Source organism: Panthera leo, chromosome A3, assembly GCF_018350215.1.
Source record: "Panthera leo isolate Ple1 chromosome A3, P.leo_Ple1_pat1.1, whole genome shotgun sequence".
In the NCBI taxonomy this organism is placed as follows: Eukaryota; Metazoa; Chordata; class Mammalia; order Carnivora; family Felidae; genus Panthera; species Panthera leo.
In genome coordinates, this window is record NC_056681.1 from 7,769,701 (window position 1) to 7,787,745 (window position 18,045).

Sequence of the window (18,045 nt, forward strand, 5' to 3'; positions counted from 1 at the left end):
CAACGCTGTGCCAAAGAGTTATATGCACAATCTTATTCAGTCCTTAAAAGTCCGAGCTTTTAAGATAGATACTGTAATTATTATTCCAGTTTTACAGGTGAGGAAAACTTGAGCCCAGGAAATCTTAGAAACTTGGTCATAATGGGAAAAGTCATAATGGGATTCCCAAATGGCAGCACCGAATGCGAATCAAGACGATCTTAGTCACTCTTTTTCTTCCCTGATATACCCCCTTCTAATTTAATCCTGCTAAGTGAACGTATTAATGTAATCTGTAGTGAGATCCTAAACTTGTTATCAGATTCATCTACGATAAGAAATCCCAAAAGATTTAGGGGTAAAATATTATGACACTCAGGGCACCTGGGTGGCTCAGTCAGTTAAGCCTCCGACTCTTAGTTTCGGCCCAGGTCATGATCTCACGGTTTCGGGAGTTCGAGCCCCATGTTGGGTTCTGTGCTGACAGTGTAGAGCCTGCTTGGGATTCTCGTTTTCCCTCCCTCTCTGTCCCTCCCCCACTTGCACTGTCTGTCTCCTTCAAAATAAATAAATAAACTTAAAAAAAATTTTTTTAAGTATTACGACACTCACATTTCATAAAACTAATTACCTGGAGACACATGCTTTAGAAAGCAAACAAAGAAGAAAAGAGGAAGCAGTGACAAAGGATCATTTATTTGTGGAACTTCTCAATCTCCAGGAGCATGTAAAAGAATCCCACGTTTGTTACCATGGCTTTCCTTAAGTTATCTCCCTTTGGAGACTTTCTCCAAGCACGTATCTTTTATTTTACAAGGGAAGGAGAACAGTAGGGCCTCGGTACAGAGATTAAAAAGAGAGCCCGCTGAAGGGACATACAAGAGAAAAGCAAAAGGAATCTTATTTTAAATTACATTTTCTTTTAATATTGAGCCCACTACCAAGATAAACCAGATTCTACTTCCAAAGAATAAATTTAATCTAAAGAAATCCAGGTTGGTTTTGTTTTTTTTTTTTTTTTCCTTTTTGAAGCCATTGAGTTCAAGACAGCTTTATGAGAGCTATGCCAAGTGCAGAGTAGACACTGGGCTATGATAACACAAAGGTGTGGTTTTCTCTTATAATCATGTAAACCACAGGACTATATGCATATATATACATATATATATCATATAGTATATATATATAGTATATAGTGTATATATATTTATGTGTGTGTATATAAATATATATATATAGAGAGAGAGAGCGAGCGAGCACAATACTGGTGCAGGCTTTGCTGTCATCAGGAAATAGAGAGAAAGGAACAACCGTGGTATTTAAAGAGAAATGACATAGTATGTTTCTAGTTCTAAGCAGCAACATGAGTTTATCCACTTACCTACACGCCTAACTCAAATTCCCAAAATCTTCTATTTCATAACAGAAACCATAAGGGAATCAGCCAAGTATTTGCAATTTTCTATCACCATAAATTGAAGTTAACATGAAGTTAACATACAAAAGAGATCTACAAATTCAGTAATCTCAAAGCAAAGTTCTCCAAATGAAAGCAACTATGGAAAAAAAGAAAAAACCAAAAAACCACATAAAGGCACTATTGGAAAAAGCCAAGTGGTGGGAACCAGGGAAAACCGAGTCATGCTATCTGGGGGTGGAATGGGAACAAATTTTAATCTTTGTGCACAAGTCAAGGGAAGTGTTGGCTCATTCTTCAAGGTTACATTTCGGTGGTATGATCAGTAAAAAAATAACGGAAAATATTTGAGTGAACAAATAAACATATACACACCCCCTCAAAACACAGATAAAAACTAAACCCAAGTACCTTGTGAGTAATAAATATGAAAACATACAGCCTTACTTAAAAGACAAAAGATCTTACATTATAATTAAAAAATTAACTTGGGGTGCCTGAGTGGCTCAGTCGGTTGAGCGTCTGACTTCAGCTCAGGTCATGATCTCACAGCTCGTGAGTTCGAGCCCCGCATCAGGCTCTGTGCTGACAGCTCGGAGCCTAGAGCTTGCTTCAGATCTGTGTCCCTCTCTCTCTCTCTGCTCCTCCCCTGCTCACGTTCCATCTCTCTCTCTCAAAAATAAATAAATGTTTAGAAAAATTAACTAAATGCTCATTACAGGAAACACAAGTAAAAGATATGGTACAGGAGAAAAAGAAGAGTAAAAAAACATTTACGGAGCATTTAATGCTTGTCAGTCATGTTCCAAGCCCTATAAAGATTTTTATTTTATGTTATACTAATACCAACTACACAAGGTAAGTACTATTTTATTACTGTGTTGCAAATGGGAAAACAGAATCACAAGGTCACTAAATAACTTTCTCAAAGCCACACAGGTCACTCAGCAGGTGATCCATGAGGTTTCTGCCTTAGGTACAAAAAGAAAAAAGAAAAAGGTAAAACATAGCTGATGAATTCAAGCAAAAAAGGAAAGATGTGCAATATTAACATAAACACTACCATTTCTCCATTGTTTGGTGCTGAAATATTTGACCAGGAAATTGTACACACGTTCCCATAAAACAAAGCAAAAAAAAGAAACAAACACAGAAGAGACATGACAAATAAACATTTATAACAAAATTCAAGCGACTGAAATATCCTTATTAAAATATACAGAATACAAGGTAATTCAACCAGATCATCAACAGTATCTACAGAATTTTAAATTGACAAAAGGTCATATATGTAAATGCTATCAGTTTTTATAGGAGGAATAGCCCCAATCTTCCCAGAGAGAGTAAGGACCAACCATTATAATTTTCCATATATAAATGAAAGAATACACAAATGAACGGATAGCTCTTTCAGTTTTTGACAGTTCAAGTTGATTAAAAAAAATTATTTTGTAAACGTAATACATACTTTGTTATTTAAGAAACCACATGCACAATTAAATTCAAAAGGCAGAAATTTCCTGACTATAATGTAATAAATAGTTTTAACTAGAAATAAGTGAAGTAAACCACTTGGTTTAAGGATGTATAATATGATATCCTATGAGGTAGGTAAAAAAAGCACATGTGTATGGTGGCGCCTGGGTGGTTCAGTTGGTTAAGCGTCCAACCTCAGCCTAGGTCACGATCTCGTGATTCGTGAGTTCAAGCTCTGCGTCAGGCTCTGTGCTGACCGCTCAGAGCCTGGAGCCTGCTTCTGATTCTGTGTCTCCCTCTTTCTCTCTGCCCCTCCCCTGCTCGCTCTCTCTCGCTCGCTCTCTCTCTCTCTCTCAAAAAACAAATAAATAAACATTAAAAAAAAAAAAAAGCACATGTGTGTGTCCACATATAAATGCAATGAGAAAAAGATGTGGGAACTGATGAATGTTAAGAACACATGAGTGAGAGACACCGGGTGGCTCAGTCAGTAAAGCGTCTGACTCTTGGTTTCAGCTCAGGTCGTGATCTCATGGTTCGTGAGTTCAAGTCCCAAGTTGGGCTCTGTGCTGACAGCATGGAGCCTGCTTGGGATTCTCCGTCTCCCTCTCTCTCTGCCTATCACCTGCTTGTGCTCTCTCTCTCTCTCTCTCTCTCTCAAAATAAATAAATTAGTTTTAAAAAAAAAAAGAACACGAGTGAGCTTTTATTTTCACCAATGTTTCCACGTGTGTGTATGTTTATGTATACACATTATACAGTTGGAAAAATGCATTAAATGTATCAATGTCTGTATTTCCTGGAGGGCATATCATGTCTACCTAGCAATCTGTACACTATTTCTTTGTAAAGTCTTCAAATTATTCTCAGAAGTAAAAGATAATTTTGTCATATAAATAATCTTTCGCTCCCCCCACCCCTAAAAAAAAGCCTCACTGCATTATGATTTTTCAAGGAACGTAAAAGTAGTGAAATTAATTTGATAAGTAGAATGTGAGCCTTTTAACTAGGAGTTACTGAAATGAAATGAATAGCCATGTCTCTATGACTGCCTTTACGAGATTCGTTTAAAAAAATGAAATATTACAGATACATTCATTTTTATATCCCAACATATTCCTTTAAAGAAAAAAAATATAGCATCTTTTTTCCCTAATTTAAAAGTTAATTACCATGCTGTAATTGTGAAGTTTGCTTTAGAAAAAAAAAAAAGGAATCTATCTCTTATCATCTTTAAATTTAAAATAACTTGATGACAGTAGAAGTAATCATTACATCCTTCCAGTGTCAGAGTCCCAGATGGCGTGGTAAAAAAATGAATAATCAATAACAATTTAGCACTCATTATGTTTATAGAAAATTATAATGATTAGATTCAACTTGTGCACATATTTTCCAAAAATGCATTTATGCATAAAATTATATTTTGTTTAATTTTAATTACACGTTACATTCTTTTAAAATGTAATTATCAAGGTATATTCTCCAGTTCCATAAATTACCCCATGAATAAAACAACAACAATTCAAACTACCATCAAAAAGGTACAAATGAAGGCATGTATGATCCGAAAAGAGAACGTCTCTTAAAGCTCTCGTGCATATGGTTGCAATTATTTATGCATGATGAATGGCAGACAGGGCTTCCAAGAATAAAGACAAAAGTTGTGACATAACGATCCTGGGGTGGGGGCAGGACGGGGAATGTCTTCTGTCCGCGTAAGTTGGTACTTTTACCAGGATCATGTGATTTGAAAAGAAAATTGAAAATAGAAGAAAAATTTTAATGAAGAACATGGCCAAGCCAATATTTTCAACAGCTACGAATAACTGACTCAGATGCTTTTACTTGGTTCAATAAGCAATGGGGAGTCATAACAGAAAAGGAACAGTGTGTATATACAGTGCTTCATTTGAGGGAAATTTATTTGATAATGTACTATTAAAAGGTCAAGGAGGGGCGCCTGGGTGGCTCAGTTGGTTAAGCCTCTGACTTCCGCTCAGGTCATGGTCTCATGGTTCATGGATTCAAGCCCCACGTTGGGCTCTGTGCTGACAGCTCAGAGCCTGGATCCTGCTTCAGATTCTGTCTCCCTCTCTGCCCCTCCCCAACTCACATCCTCCCCCCCTCTCTCAAAAATAAATAAACATAAAAAAAAATTTTAAGGGCACCTGGGTGGCTCAGTTGGTTGAGTGCCTGACTTCAGCTCAGGTCGTGATCTCACTGTTTATGGGTTCGAGTCCTGCATCGGGTTCTGTACTGGTAGTGCAGAGCCTGCTTGGTATTCTCTCTCTCCCTCTCTCTCTCTGCCTCTCCCCGACTTACTTTCTCTCTCTCTCTCTCTCAAAAATACATAAATAAACTTAAAACATTTTTTTCAAGGAAAGGAAGCCTAAATTCAAGGCAGTCAATTGAATCACGACTATTCTGGTGGTTCTCAAACTTTAGTTTGTGCGTCGGAATCACCCGGACCATTGTCAGAACAGAGATTGTTGGCACCCATCCCTAGAGTAGGTCTTGCATTTCTAGAAATTCCTAAGTGCTGCCGATGCCTCTGAGACCACACCTGGAGAGCCACTTATCCGGTAGTTCACCGAAAGCATAAGGAACACCTGCACTAGTATGGTTCATTAAGATCATATTGAACTAGAAATGACAGAAAATCTAACACGGTCTAGATTAGAGTGTATTTATTTTTCTCCCTTACAAATTCAGGAGGAATGTCTTCATGGCTCACACAGTTGCTCAAGAACATCACTAAAAAGCCAAACTCTTTCGCGCTTCAGATCTGTATGGTATGTGACTTTTATCCTCATGGTTGCAGGACAGCTGCTGCACCTCCAGTCATTGTATCCCTGTTCTGCGCAATAGCAAAGCAAAGCAAACCTCTCTCCTAGATGGGCTTTTTGTTTTTTGTTTAGAAGGATTATCTTCCCCGGGGGGATTTATACCAACATCTCAATAATAAAGTGCGCTTACAGGACTTTCTCTCTCCAACTCTAAAGGTGATTGGATAGAAAGCAAAGCAAATTATTGGCTGTCAGACCTGTCCTTTTGAACAAAATTAGGATTCGGCTAATAAAAAAGTAGTCATGACGGGCACCTGGGTGGTTCCGTCGGTTAAGCGTCCGACTTCAGCTCAGGTCATGATCTCACGGTTCCTGAGTTCCAGCCGAGCATCAAGCTCTGTGCTGACAGCTCGGAGCCTGGAGCCTGCTTCCGATTCCGTGTCTCCCTCTCTCTCAGCCTCTCCCCTGCTCGCATTCTGTCTCTCACTCTCTCAAAAATAAAAAAAAAACATTAAAATTTCTTTTAAAAAGTAGTCATGGGCATTGGGTAGGGGATTAGCAATGTCTGCCACACAGAAGAGTGACTGTAGACACGAGAGGCTAGAACAAGAATGCATAGATCTGCAACACTGATTCCTAAATTCCTCACATCTTTCCAACCCCAGCTTAAACAGAATTCCTTGATGAAGCCTTACGGGACCCACAACTTTCAGATTCAGGGCTCCTGGTATTTAGCCCTATGGCAACTAGAATAATGAGGCACCAGGAAGTTGATTGAAGACCAGAACATCCAGGGCAGATGGGGCTCCTATCCACAGACAGGAGGTTTATAGCAGCAGCTTTCAGCCTTAGTGGACCTGCTTTCCAAGGAGTCAAGAAGGCTGCTAGTATGAGTGTTGGAGCCCAGGAGACAGGCGGTAGATGGGCTCTGAAGCCAGGGGTGGAGGGAAAAGCATGACGAAGGAGTCTCTGCTCTGTTTGTCTTTGGGAGAAATATTATAGCCCTTAAAAAAGAACAGGATACTATTAAAAAGGAACGATGAGAACATCTTTGAAGAGAGAGTTTGGAAATTGAGAATATGACACAGAAACCAACAGTTCTATGGAGAGACTGAGAAAAAGGTAGAGCTCAGAGTCATGGTAACGTACTAGATGAAGGTGAGCACGTTTTCTACATGAGAAAGCCAAGGGAGAAAACAAGATAGGAACTAAAGAGTTGAAGACATGAATAAAAAGATCCAAGAGGCCCAGCATTTGGCTAACAGGAGTTGGAAAAAGGTAGGGAACAGAAATAACAAGAGAGAGATGATAACCAAAGAATAATAGAATACCACTTCCCTCGGTGAAGAAAAGCATCCGTCCTCAGACTGGACGAATGTTTTGAAGTACCAGGTAGAAAAAATAAGATACAATCAGCATGCTAACGATGAAGAAGAATTAAAAATACTTACAGAAAAGGGGCGCCTAGGTGGCTCAGTCGGTTAAGAGTCTGACTCTTGATCTCAGCTCAGGTCTTAATCTCAGGGTCCTGAGTTCAAGCCCCACATTGGGCTCCATGCTGGGTGTGTGTGTGTGTGTGTGTGTGTGTGTGTGTGTGTGTACGTACACACACACACACACACACACACACACACACCACAGTTACAATTATATATATTTATATATACACACCTCACATAGTTGTAATTACATATTTATTATAAATATCCTATATATATATATATATATATATATATATATATATATATATATATTTACAGAAAAGGGAAAACAAAAGACATTCTTCCTACCGAGGAACAAAGAAGACAGTATCAGAATTCACTAGAAACTTAGATAGTAGAAGACAACAGAGTTCAATGCCTCCAAGTTGTGAGAGGAAAAGTTGCTGAACTCAGAATTCCATAATCTTCAAACTGATAATAGCAATTTATAACCAATTAAATTTCCAACCAGGAGTAAGGGCAAAGGAAAGACGATATTAGACATGTAGGAATTTTTTAAAGTACTGTCAATGTACCCTATACATTTCTTCCAGTTTTATTGAGATGTAATTGCCTTCTAACGCTGAATTAGTCCAAGGCATACAAGATAATGATTTGGTATATGTATATAGCGTGAAATGGTTACCACAATAAGTTAACATCAGTCACTCACATATAGTTGCAATTTTCTTTTCCTTAATAAGTACTTTCGAGATTTACCCTCTTGGCAACTTTCAAATATGCATATGGTGGTACCGTGAACTCTAGTCAGCAAAGCTACACATTACACTCCCATAACTTATTTACCTGATAACCAGAAGTTTTTATCCTTTGAATGCATCCTACATTTAAAAAAAGAAAGGGGTGTCTGGGCGGCCCAGTCGGTTGAGCGTCCGACTTCGGCTCAGGTCATGATCTCACAGTTCATGGGTTCGAGCCCCGCGTCGGGCTCTGTGCTGACAGCTCGGAGCCTGGAGCCCGCTTCTGGATTCTGTCTCCTTCTCTCTCTGCCCCTCCCCTGCTCATGCTTTGTCTTACTCTGTTTCTCAAAAATAAATAAATGTAAAAAGAAAAAAAAATTTATAAAAAAATAAAAAGAAAAGAAAGAAAGAAAGAAAGAAAGAAAGAAAGAAAAGACTCAAAGAGATGCCCCAGAAAATTTAAAGGAATACCACCCAAAAAGAAATACCACAGGAGAACCTGTTGTATGTTTTTTTTTTCTTTTACTACATACATTGCTTACTTTCATTTCTTTTTTTTCAAAAAAAAAAAAAAAACAACTCTGAACATAGGAGTTGACAGAGGTGTTAAAAGAACCAAGGGAATACACAGAGAAACAAGAAAAGGAGATGATTTCGGAAGTGGTGAGGAAAAGCCAACGTAAAAATTAGTGCAGACATTTTTAGCAGTTGTGTTCAGAAAAGTTCATGGGATTGGACCAATATGCCACTGTCATCACCAGAAGGCTGAAGATCTCTTTAGGGGTGGAGAGGAGCAGCAGAAACAAAACCAGATAAGAGGCGAAAGTGATAGGGGTGAGCAAAGAGGGAAAGGCATGAAGCCACTGAACTCTGAGGAATTTTTTGATGTTTTTAGGGGGGACAGACGTAGGGAAGGGCAATGGTAAGGTGAAAACAAGCCCATGCTTGACTAAGGAAAAGATTTGCTCTTTTTTAAAATTATTTTTTAATATTTATTTATTTTTGAGAGAGAGACAGAGGAGGGGAAGACCAGAGACCAGAGAGAAGGAGACAATCTCTCCTCCAAGAGGGAGAACCGATTCTTTGGGGAGGTTAAAAAAAAAAGTGTTATTTCTCTCATGCATGAAGCACAGGTCTACATATAGTTCAAAACCAGGGGTGCCAAATATTTTGTGGTGTTAAAACTTTCATGGGGCAGGAAGATAGGAAAAAAAAAAGTGTCCAAAAAGCCTCCTTAGGTAGATGGTAATGAAAACAAAACAGAAACCTGAGAAACCCTACTGTCGTTCAACACCCAGACATAGCTCGTGCTGAAGAATATAAATATTGAGTGCAAAAAGTCAAGTCAGACAGAAATCACCAGCTGAGGTGTGCGCCAGAAGGCAGACTAACCTTGCACCCCCTCTCATGGACCCCGATGGAGCATTCTCACTTTGCTATCCTCGCCAGACCTGGAGCAGGAAGAAGGACCGACTGAAAGGCAAGACAGGATCTGTTGGGAGAGCTCAGTGTTGCCTTTCTTCTCTTAAATTCATATCCTTTTAGATGTTGCTTTCTAAACAGCAAACACTATCAACAGTGCAAAGAAGGGAATTCCCAAAACGTATGTAGCTTGCGGTGTAGCTCAGGCTTGTAAATGCAGCCGATGCCCAGGGTTGTATTTCCGGTAACTTTCTGGTTTGGATCCGACCATGACCTTGCTGAATGCCCACAGCGCCGTACTTTCCTTTCACGAAATTTCCAAGCTTAATGTTGCTACTGCTTGTGTCCCACTAAATGGAAACCTTCATGTGAGCAGGGCCCTGCTAATTATACAAGATGAAGCGTGTTCAGACAGAGCCCAGCATGTCTGAAACCCTCGGGAATTATTAGCCATTGATATTTTTCTAACAGTAGTGGTAGCAATGCTGTTAGTGTCCCTGTGACCAACCCCCTCACCATAGTATCGGCATATAAGTAAGCACTTGATTAATACCTGACAAATACATGAAATAAAATTCAAGCCAGGGATTCCCCGTTTTCTCCATTTTGACCCTTTCGCTTTTTTGAAACCGACATCGGACACAAACAAAACACCCCCGCGCCTTCATTTAACATATTTGAAACCCAGGGACGCACCTGGGATGGAGTCTCAGCTGGCTCTCACTTGATCTCAGGTTACACGGGGTATGTTTACGACTCTCAAAATTAATGCAAAACTTATTATCTCATTTTTTTGTTTTCCCAACGAGCATGTCTCCCTAAATCACAGCCTTCCGATTCAGACACAGCAGCCGATAAAGTCCACACCTGACCCGGCATAATCGTCCCCACTTACTCACGATGAGGCTGTCATCATAAATGCCACCAAATATTAATGAGAAGGGACTCAGGCTTGTGGCTGCCTCAGAGAGCACTCAGGATGGAAAATCAATCTTGGGGCCAGCATCAGAGGGAGACGGTCCCTCTCAGCAGCGCGCCGTGCTGGATACATTGCGAACACGCAGTACCTTTTACTTATCGGAGAAGACAAATGAGCCTTGGATGAAATATGTCTGTCAGGTTTCAGCAGCTCGACCGTGAGCACCCAACTCTGAAATATGATAATTATCAATCAATGTTAAATGCAATCTGGAATCCCAAAAACAGATTGTCATTTGCAGATGATAGTCGACATAAGAAATTCATGGGCGTCGGCTGTTGGGGCATGTATGCAACATACATATGTCCTTTCCTTAGAAGATGTGTGGGAGTGTTACTGATAGCAAGGTCAGGCATCCAGACAGAAGACCTGTGTGCCCCTTGCCCTGCACCCTCATAAAAATCGTGACTCCTTCTAATGGTGTCTGTTTGCATGGATTATAGCAGGAAAATCGAAAAAACAACGACAACACAGAAATACTCATTGAGCATTCACTGTGTGTCAAATGCTCCATCAATCGAATTCACATTTCATCCTTCCAACAGTCCTATGAGGTAGGAACGTCTACCTCCATTTAGGAGATGGGCAGACAACCAAGGCCCTGGAAGACTGAAGGCTGGCCACACAAGCAGACCCGGGCCTATCTCAAAGCTTATGGTTTCCATCACCGCATTACATGGAATCATTCGGGGATATCCTAGAACAAAAAGCCATTTTTCCATGGTAATAACCAATCACAAAGTAAAGAACATGGTGAATTACCTGGCTATATATCTGTATCCCTGTCTTTCTATCTTTCTATATCTCTATCTCTCTCTCCTTATATGTAGCAATATAATCTGAAACAATTTAAATGTGTTTCACCGTTGCAACTGTAATATATTGCCACACACTATTAAATGGTTGCAAAGCTTGTAAATAATACATTGGGGCCAAGAATACAGCTTGAAATGAGATGGTTTCCTGGCAACACAGGGATCCAGGTGGGACTCCACACGGAAAGACACTGGGCGTTGATGCAATAATGCCAAGATTCTGCATCTGGCATAACCATTCTCGGAGGTGACCAGGTGAGGATCATTTATAACAAGTAAAAATCCATAGTACCGTTGTTCCCACCCCATTTGACCCACCCTTGGATAACCTAGTGGGATTAAAAACATACAAATATCTGAACCCCACTCCTAGGAATTCGGATGTGGTTGATCTGAGGTGGGATCCAGGTATTTGTATGTTTTTTTTTTTAAGTTCCCCCAAGTGATTCTAAGCCGCATCCTCAGTTGCCATCTACAGATATTAAATGAGATAAAAGGACCAAGATGAAATTTAAATAATGGGCAGAATAGGAGAAAATATTCTTGCTGTTATCTCTGGGTATGAGGACCATGTTCTTGAAATATTAACCATGTACTTTCCCCTACTATTTCTCTTTTCTCCTTTGTCCTTAATCGCTGGGCCCTACTATACTTCTCTGTGCCAAATGAGAGAAGGAATGTAATGGCAGAAAGCAAGAATAAAAGGAGCCTCCCCTGGATTTTCTCTTTTTATAAAAATTGGGGAGCAAACCTTGTCCAACTCTCTCTGGTAGAGAAATTTCCCAGCACAGACAGAAGGGTGAAAGTTGGAGGTTGATAATTTAAGTATATGCATCTGTAGTATAGACTTGGTATATACATCTTAGTATAGATTGAGTATAGTATAGATTGAGTATAAACATAGTTCAGAGAAAAGAGCTATGGACTATATTCTTGAAGAACGAAGATTGGCCAACTCCCCAAAGTATCCAAGTACAGAGGTATCCAAGGACAGAGGTGTCTTAGACCTCATTTCTTAGATGGGATCCCAGGGAGGCAGATGATGCCAGAGGTAGGTAAAGACAGCATTTACCTCTAGACAGTGGATTTAAACAACTTCCTGTAAGTGTTTTATACAAACAGTATGGACTAGAACAGAGAGACTCTATCACCCAAGAGGTACTGAAATAGCAGAGGATCCCTGACTCTGGAAAACTGGGGCATCTCCATGGTTATCCGTGCAGATGGGCGATAGATAACTAGATTACCTGGGGGGGGGGGGGGTCTCAGCAGACACTAAGAACAAGATGTCCATCCCTCCTCCCAAGGCCTTGGCATTTTACAATCCAAATTTTAGACATAATCCCCAAAAGAAGGTTAGGAGTCTACAGATTGCTGTATTAAATGTCTGCTACCAGGACAAAATGAGGAATTTCAATAAAAATTAAAATTTTAGGAAGAAAAGGATTTCGCTCTGCATCTATGGGCTGACACTGGTACCCACCATACTTCAACTCCAGTAAGCTTGCTTTTCTGCACTCACGTTCCCTGATTCATTCACCACACCGGCCCAGCTTCGGTGTGCTTCTGCCTACAAAGGCCACCCTTGTGTTTCTCTTCAGAAAACTGCCCTTGCACTGTGCCCACTGAAAAGCAGGCCAGGAGCGTTGGGTCTTTCCGAGGGCAGCCTTGAACCAATGACTGACCGATGCAGGAGTATAAGAGCCCAGCATCCCCGCCTGAGGCTAGCGTGACTCCCTGACTCCCAGATGGGCCTGCCCCTCATGGGATTTAATTTCTCCTCCTCTGCTATTCTGTTTCTGTCACTTCCTTCCCCCTTTCTCCCAGGAGCACATCCTCCAAATGACTTTCTCAAATGACTTTCTCATGGAGCCTCATCTCAGGACCTGCTTCTGAGGAGCCTGCCATGAGGGGAAGCCACAGCACAGCCCCGTGCAGGACTCCTGTCTCCTCATGCCTCCTCTCCTGCCATGTTTCCTTTCCACACGCCAACCTCTTTCTGTGACATAAGGCCTTTATTAACCAGATTGGTACCCATCACTCTGGTTTCTTTCCTTTTTTTTAAGTTTACTTATTTTAAAAAGAAAATTTTAAATGTTTTTTGAGAGAGAGAGAGAGAGAGAGCATGCACACGCACACACATACACACACAAGAGCACGAGTGGGGGAGGGGCAGAGAGAGAAGAAGACACGGAATCTGAAGCAGGTTCCAGGTTCTGAGCTGTCAGCACAGAGCCCGACGGAAGGCTGGAACTCACAAACTATGAGATCATGACCTGAGCTGAAGTCGGTCGCTTAACCAACTGAGCCACCCAGGCTCCCCTCTCTTCTTTTCAGTCTTTGCCTCACCCTTGAGATTCGAGCAACACCAAACTATAGTCCCTGAAGGCACAGACGACTTCACATGTCCCTGTGTTGATTACTCTGCACAGACTACCTCTTCCTCCCTGTCCTCCTGGAAACTCCTACGTCAACCACAACAACACACAGCCTTCTCAGAAAACCTGCTTGGAGTTCCGTAAGTCACCAGCCTCAGCCAAAAAAGAAATCCCCCACTTTCACAAAGATTTAATCCCTCCGCCTTTGGCTTTACCTCCACCTTGTTCACAGTTCTACTTGATATTTAGCACACTTGATTTAAAAAAATTTTTTAACGTTTATTTATTTTTGAGACAGAGAGAGACAGAGCATGAACGGGGGAGGGTCAGAGAGAGGGAGACAAAGAATCTGAAACAGGCTCCAGGCTCCGAGCGATCAGCACAGAGCCCAACGTGGGGCTCGAACCCACGGACCGCGAGATCATGACCTGAGCCGAAGTCGGCCGCTTAACCGACTGAGCCACCCAGCGCCCCTAGCACACTTGATTTTAATTTGTTTATCTGCCTTTGCTACTCGATAGGAATTCTTTGTTGGCAAAAACTGTACTTGCCCCACACTGTCCTCAGTACATAGAGCAAACAGCCGATAGCACTGGAAATGCTGTATTATTTCTCTCTTCAAGAATGTTTTCCATCATCTCCCAACATGAATAAACCCCAGCAATTTACCCATAAGTCCACCCCCTGCTAGCAAAATCATTTCCTAAAACATGCAAATATATGCAAATTTTTTGTATACATTTGAAATTCTGCCATTCTTGTAATCTATAACACTTACTCTACCATTTCCCTCATGCTTTTCCATGCCACCTAACAGTTTTGTAAAATCTAGGTTTACCCCCTCTCTGATGAGGTCAGGGATTATATCATATTCAACCTTGCTCCCTCTAGCATGCACTTGGCAAGAATGTGTCAAATGAGTAATGAATGAACGAGACACATAAACGAATGTAACTCTTGCTTTCCTGATATTTCAAAAAACTTCAGATGCAGACTTATGACTCAAACTTTCTCATGCCCCCACTAGGGAATAGCGCCTTGTAGATGCTCAATAAATAGTCGTTGAATGGAAATATTAAGTGTTTTAACAGTCAATTTCCACATGAGTTAATTCCACACTACCTAATTTTACAGGAAGGGGAATGTAAGTTACGGAGAGCCGTCCGGAATTTCAAAAAGCGCCCGTGAAAAACTAAAGATTAGAGATCACAGCTTTTGATTCATGACCAAGAATTTACTCCAGAAAGTCACTGGGTCTCTTTAAATTATATATCGTCAGCTTCTCATTACACCTTACAATATTAACCTCATGAATTATTCACGAACCTTGATTTACTCTCCATCACTGATTCCCAGCTGGTTATCATATTGCCAACATCAAGGCCACTACTAAAGAGCCTGCATTCAGAAAGAGTAGGACAGTGTCTGAGCTCTTATCCTCAAAAAGAACAATATACTTAACACCTACTCTATGCTAGGCATTGTGTTGGGTGGTTTATTTACATAAGCTTGTTTCATCTCCAACAAGCCCTTGGGGAAAGATTCTAGTATAATAATTAAGGTGTAGGTCTTTAGATAACTAGACTTCATAGGAGTAGAACAACGGCAGTCTTGTCCATTTAATCCTTAGCGCCTGCAAATACTATACTACAAGACAGTGTGCAGTAAATATGCACTGAATGAATGAATTTGCCTGAGGCTCCCAAGTTCATAACCTAGGAGCCAGGACTAGACTGAGGTTCCCCTCTTCTTCCCATCATGCCACGCTGTGTCTTCTGTAGTTGGCACCTCGGGGCACCGTGATCAGCATTCCCCGGGGAGCTTTAGAGAAACACAAGATCTCATTCCCTCCACCTTCAGAACCACTGAATCAGAATCTGCATTTCACAAGAATTCCAGGGGATCCTTGTAGAGAGGGAAGTTTGAGAAGCGCTGTTGAAGGACGCGTTTTATGGGAAGCATCCAAGATCTGTAATAACTCTCATGCTTCATCGACACCTTATCATTTTCCAACAGAAGTGGAAGACCCACTGCTAATAATCAAAAATGTAAATGGCCAAAATAGCCAATTATGGGGCACCTCCCCTGTGCCAGATGGTGTATCAGGGACCAGAATTACGAATATCAATAAGGACGGTGCCTGCCTTTAAGGGGCTCAGAGGTCAGTGCAGTTCTCAACCTGGGACCCATGCATTTTGCTTCCCCCGCCATGGGCAATCTGACCTGTCACACACACCACATTTTGCACTATGCACGTGAGTGAACTGAGGTACATTTTTCATCTGTAAAGGCCCAAAACTTTCATCGGACTTACAAGGGTAACTAAAAGTCATTTCCTTAATATCAAAAATAAAAATAAAAAATGGACCACTAATGCTAGCATAGAGGAAAATCATTTAAAAATTTTCGCTTGAGTTTAACAGAATTCTATATATACCTATCTAAATATATATCCCCACACATAGATATGCTTCATGTATACACATATTATACCTACGTATCTGAAACACATCTCCATTATGGATACATACGCATGAACACTGAACTCTGTGTTCTATTTCTCTCTAGCCATTTGTCCTTACAAATAACAACAAAGCAGTGATAACAGCTGATACTTTTGAGACTCTACCGAGTGATTTTAAGCACTGCGTCAAGTTCATGACAATTAGAATTGACATGACAACTGGACATCATTCCCATTTTACAAATTGGTCCGCTGAGGCTGTGGAGGTAAGCTAACTGCCCAAGGCCACACAGCTGGAAAGCGCGAGTACCAGGACTCAAGGGGGGGGGACAGTCTGGCTCCCGCCAGGCCGTTAGCCACCACCCAGCCTGTTAATAAATGGAAATGTGCTGAGGACCGTCAGCGGGGTTAACAGTGATGCTGCTGCTGGAACCAGAGAAGGAAGAAGAAGTTAGACGTGGAGCCAACCTAGTCCCCACAGGGCCATTAGAAGACCAGCTTAGGTTCTAGAAATCTGTCGCTTCGCTGTGTCAGACACGTGTGCGTGCACCAGAACAGACCGTGTATGTGTGTGCACGCATCACGCAACTCTAACTGGATACACGCAGATGTGTGCAAACGTGCACATGTGCAGACACAGACGCGCACACTGCCGCACATTAGTGGTCCTGACTCAGGGGTGGAAATCGTTTCAGCCTCTCTTTCCGTTTCTTTGGCGAAACCTGTCTGCATATTCCATGGTAACCAGATCACTGGTTCTGCAGGGGTTCTTAACCACATGCATCTGAATTACTGGAGGGGCTTGTTAATAATTCAAGTGCCTGATTCACTCTTATGTGGATCCTGAGAAACTTGGCGGAAACCCATGGGGGAGGGGAAGGAAAAAAAAAAAAAAAGAGGTTAGAGTGGGAGAGAGCCAAAGCATAAGAGACTGTTAAAAACTGAGAACAAACTGAGGGTTGATGGGGGGTGGGAGGGAGGGGAGGGTGGGTGATGGGTATTGAGGAGGGCACCTTTTGGGATGAGCACTGGGTGTTGTATGGAAACCAGTTTGACAATAAATTTCATATATTGAAAAAAAATTAAAAAAATAAAAAAATTTAAAAAAATTAATTAATTAAAAAATAATAATAATAATAATTCAAGTACCTGAAACGCAACCTAACCCACTGAAAAAACTATCTTCAGGGTTGGGCCCACGCAACTATAATTTTTAACAAGCTTTGGGAATGAATATATATATATATATATATATATATATATATATATATTTTTTTTTTTTTTTTTTTTTTTTTTTTTTTTTTTTTTTAATGAGCTCTTCAAGCGTTTGTAAGGCTCAGCTAAGTTTGGGAACAAATGCTCTCTACTGACCCTTAAAGGTACCTTCAGACTTCCTGGCCATCTTATTAAGATGTGGCTTCCAGTCCAGCAAACCTGGGCTCAGGCCTGTGAGTCTACATTTCGAGCCAGCTGCCGCCGGTCTGTGCAACACGCTGTGAGTGGCGAGGCTGAGTATCATTTTAATATTTATTTGCAGCATACGCGGTGGCCCCAGTTTTAGCACCCTGCAAAACTAGAAATGATGCCCTTTACCAGTCTGAGGACCAAAAGCACTCCGGAGGGTAAGAGCACCCTGGACTTCTCAGGAACCAAATGGAGAAATTTTTTTTTTTTTTTTGCTTTGGGGGGTGTCTGATGTGAACCAACTGAAAACAGGTTATTCACTGCAGACAGGAGGGCTGTTCCATGTCTTTCATACCAAAGTTCCCTCTGTAGCTTGCCAGCGTGGTTACTTGCCAGGACACAAAATGACAATCTAAATGTTAACAAGTTGTCATCAAAGAGTGATGACCACTTTCAAAGAACAAGTAATCCCCGACATCCTATAACGAGGTGATGGAAGACGTGATATTTTATTCATCCCGAGGCTTCATTAAGAAATCTTCTTTAAGGCAGCTGGGACTCTAGCACCTTATCTGGAGAGCTTTGCCGCTGACTGGTGTAGTGATGGGTCAAACCTAAAAATTGCGAAGATGTATTGGCAAGAGGTAGATTTCGTGGGAAGAAGGGAAGCACCTTTTGAATGGAAGCATGCAAAATTTCTCTTGCCCACTGTACTCACAGAGGTCTGATTTCGCGTTGCC

The 18,045-nt window shown here is 41.1% G+C and overlaps 1 long non-coding RNA gene across 2 annotated transcripts; it reads left to right on the forward strand.

Moving 5' to 3' along the window:
* Positions 1-12,492: 12,492 nt before the first annotated feature.
* LOC122214871 lies at positions 12,493-17,782 on the forward strand. 2 transcript variants are annotated; one of them, XR_006200116.1, is made up of 4 exons: positions 12,493-12,557; positions 13,397-13,577; positions 16,006-16,167; positions 17,439-17,782. It is a non-coding gene; the product is annotated as an uncharacterized LOC122214871 (long non-coding RNA). The 2 variants fall into 2 exon arrangements; XR_006200115.1 differs by lacking the exon at positions 12,493-12,557 and having other exon boundaries at positions 13,341-13,577.
* Positions 17,783-18,045: the final 263 nt, after the last annotated feature.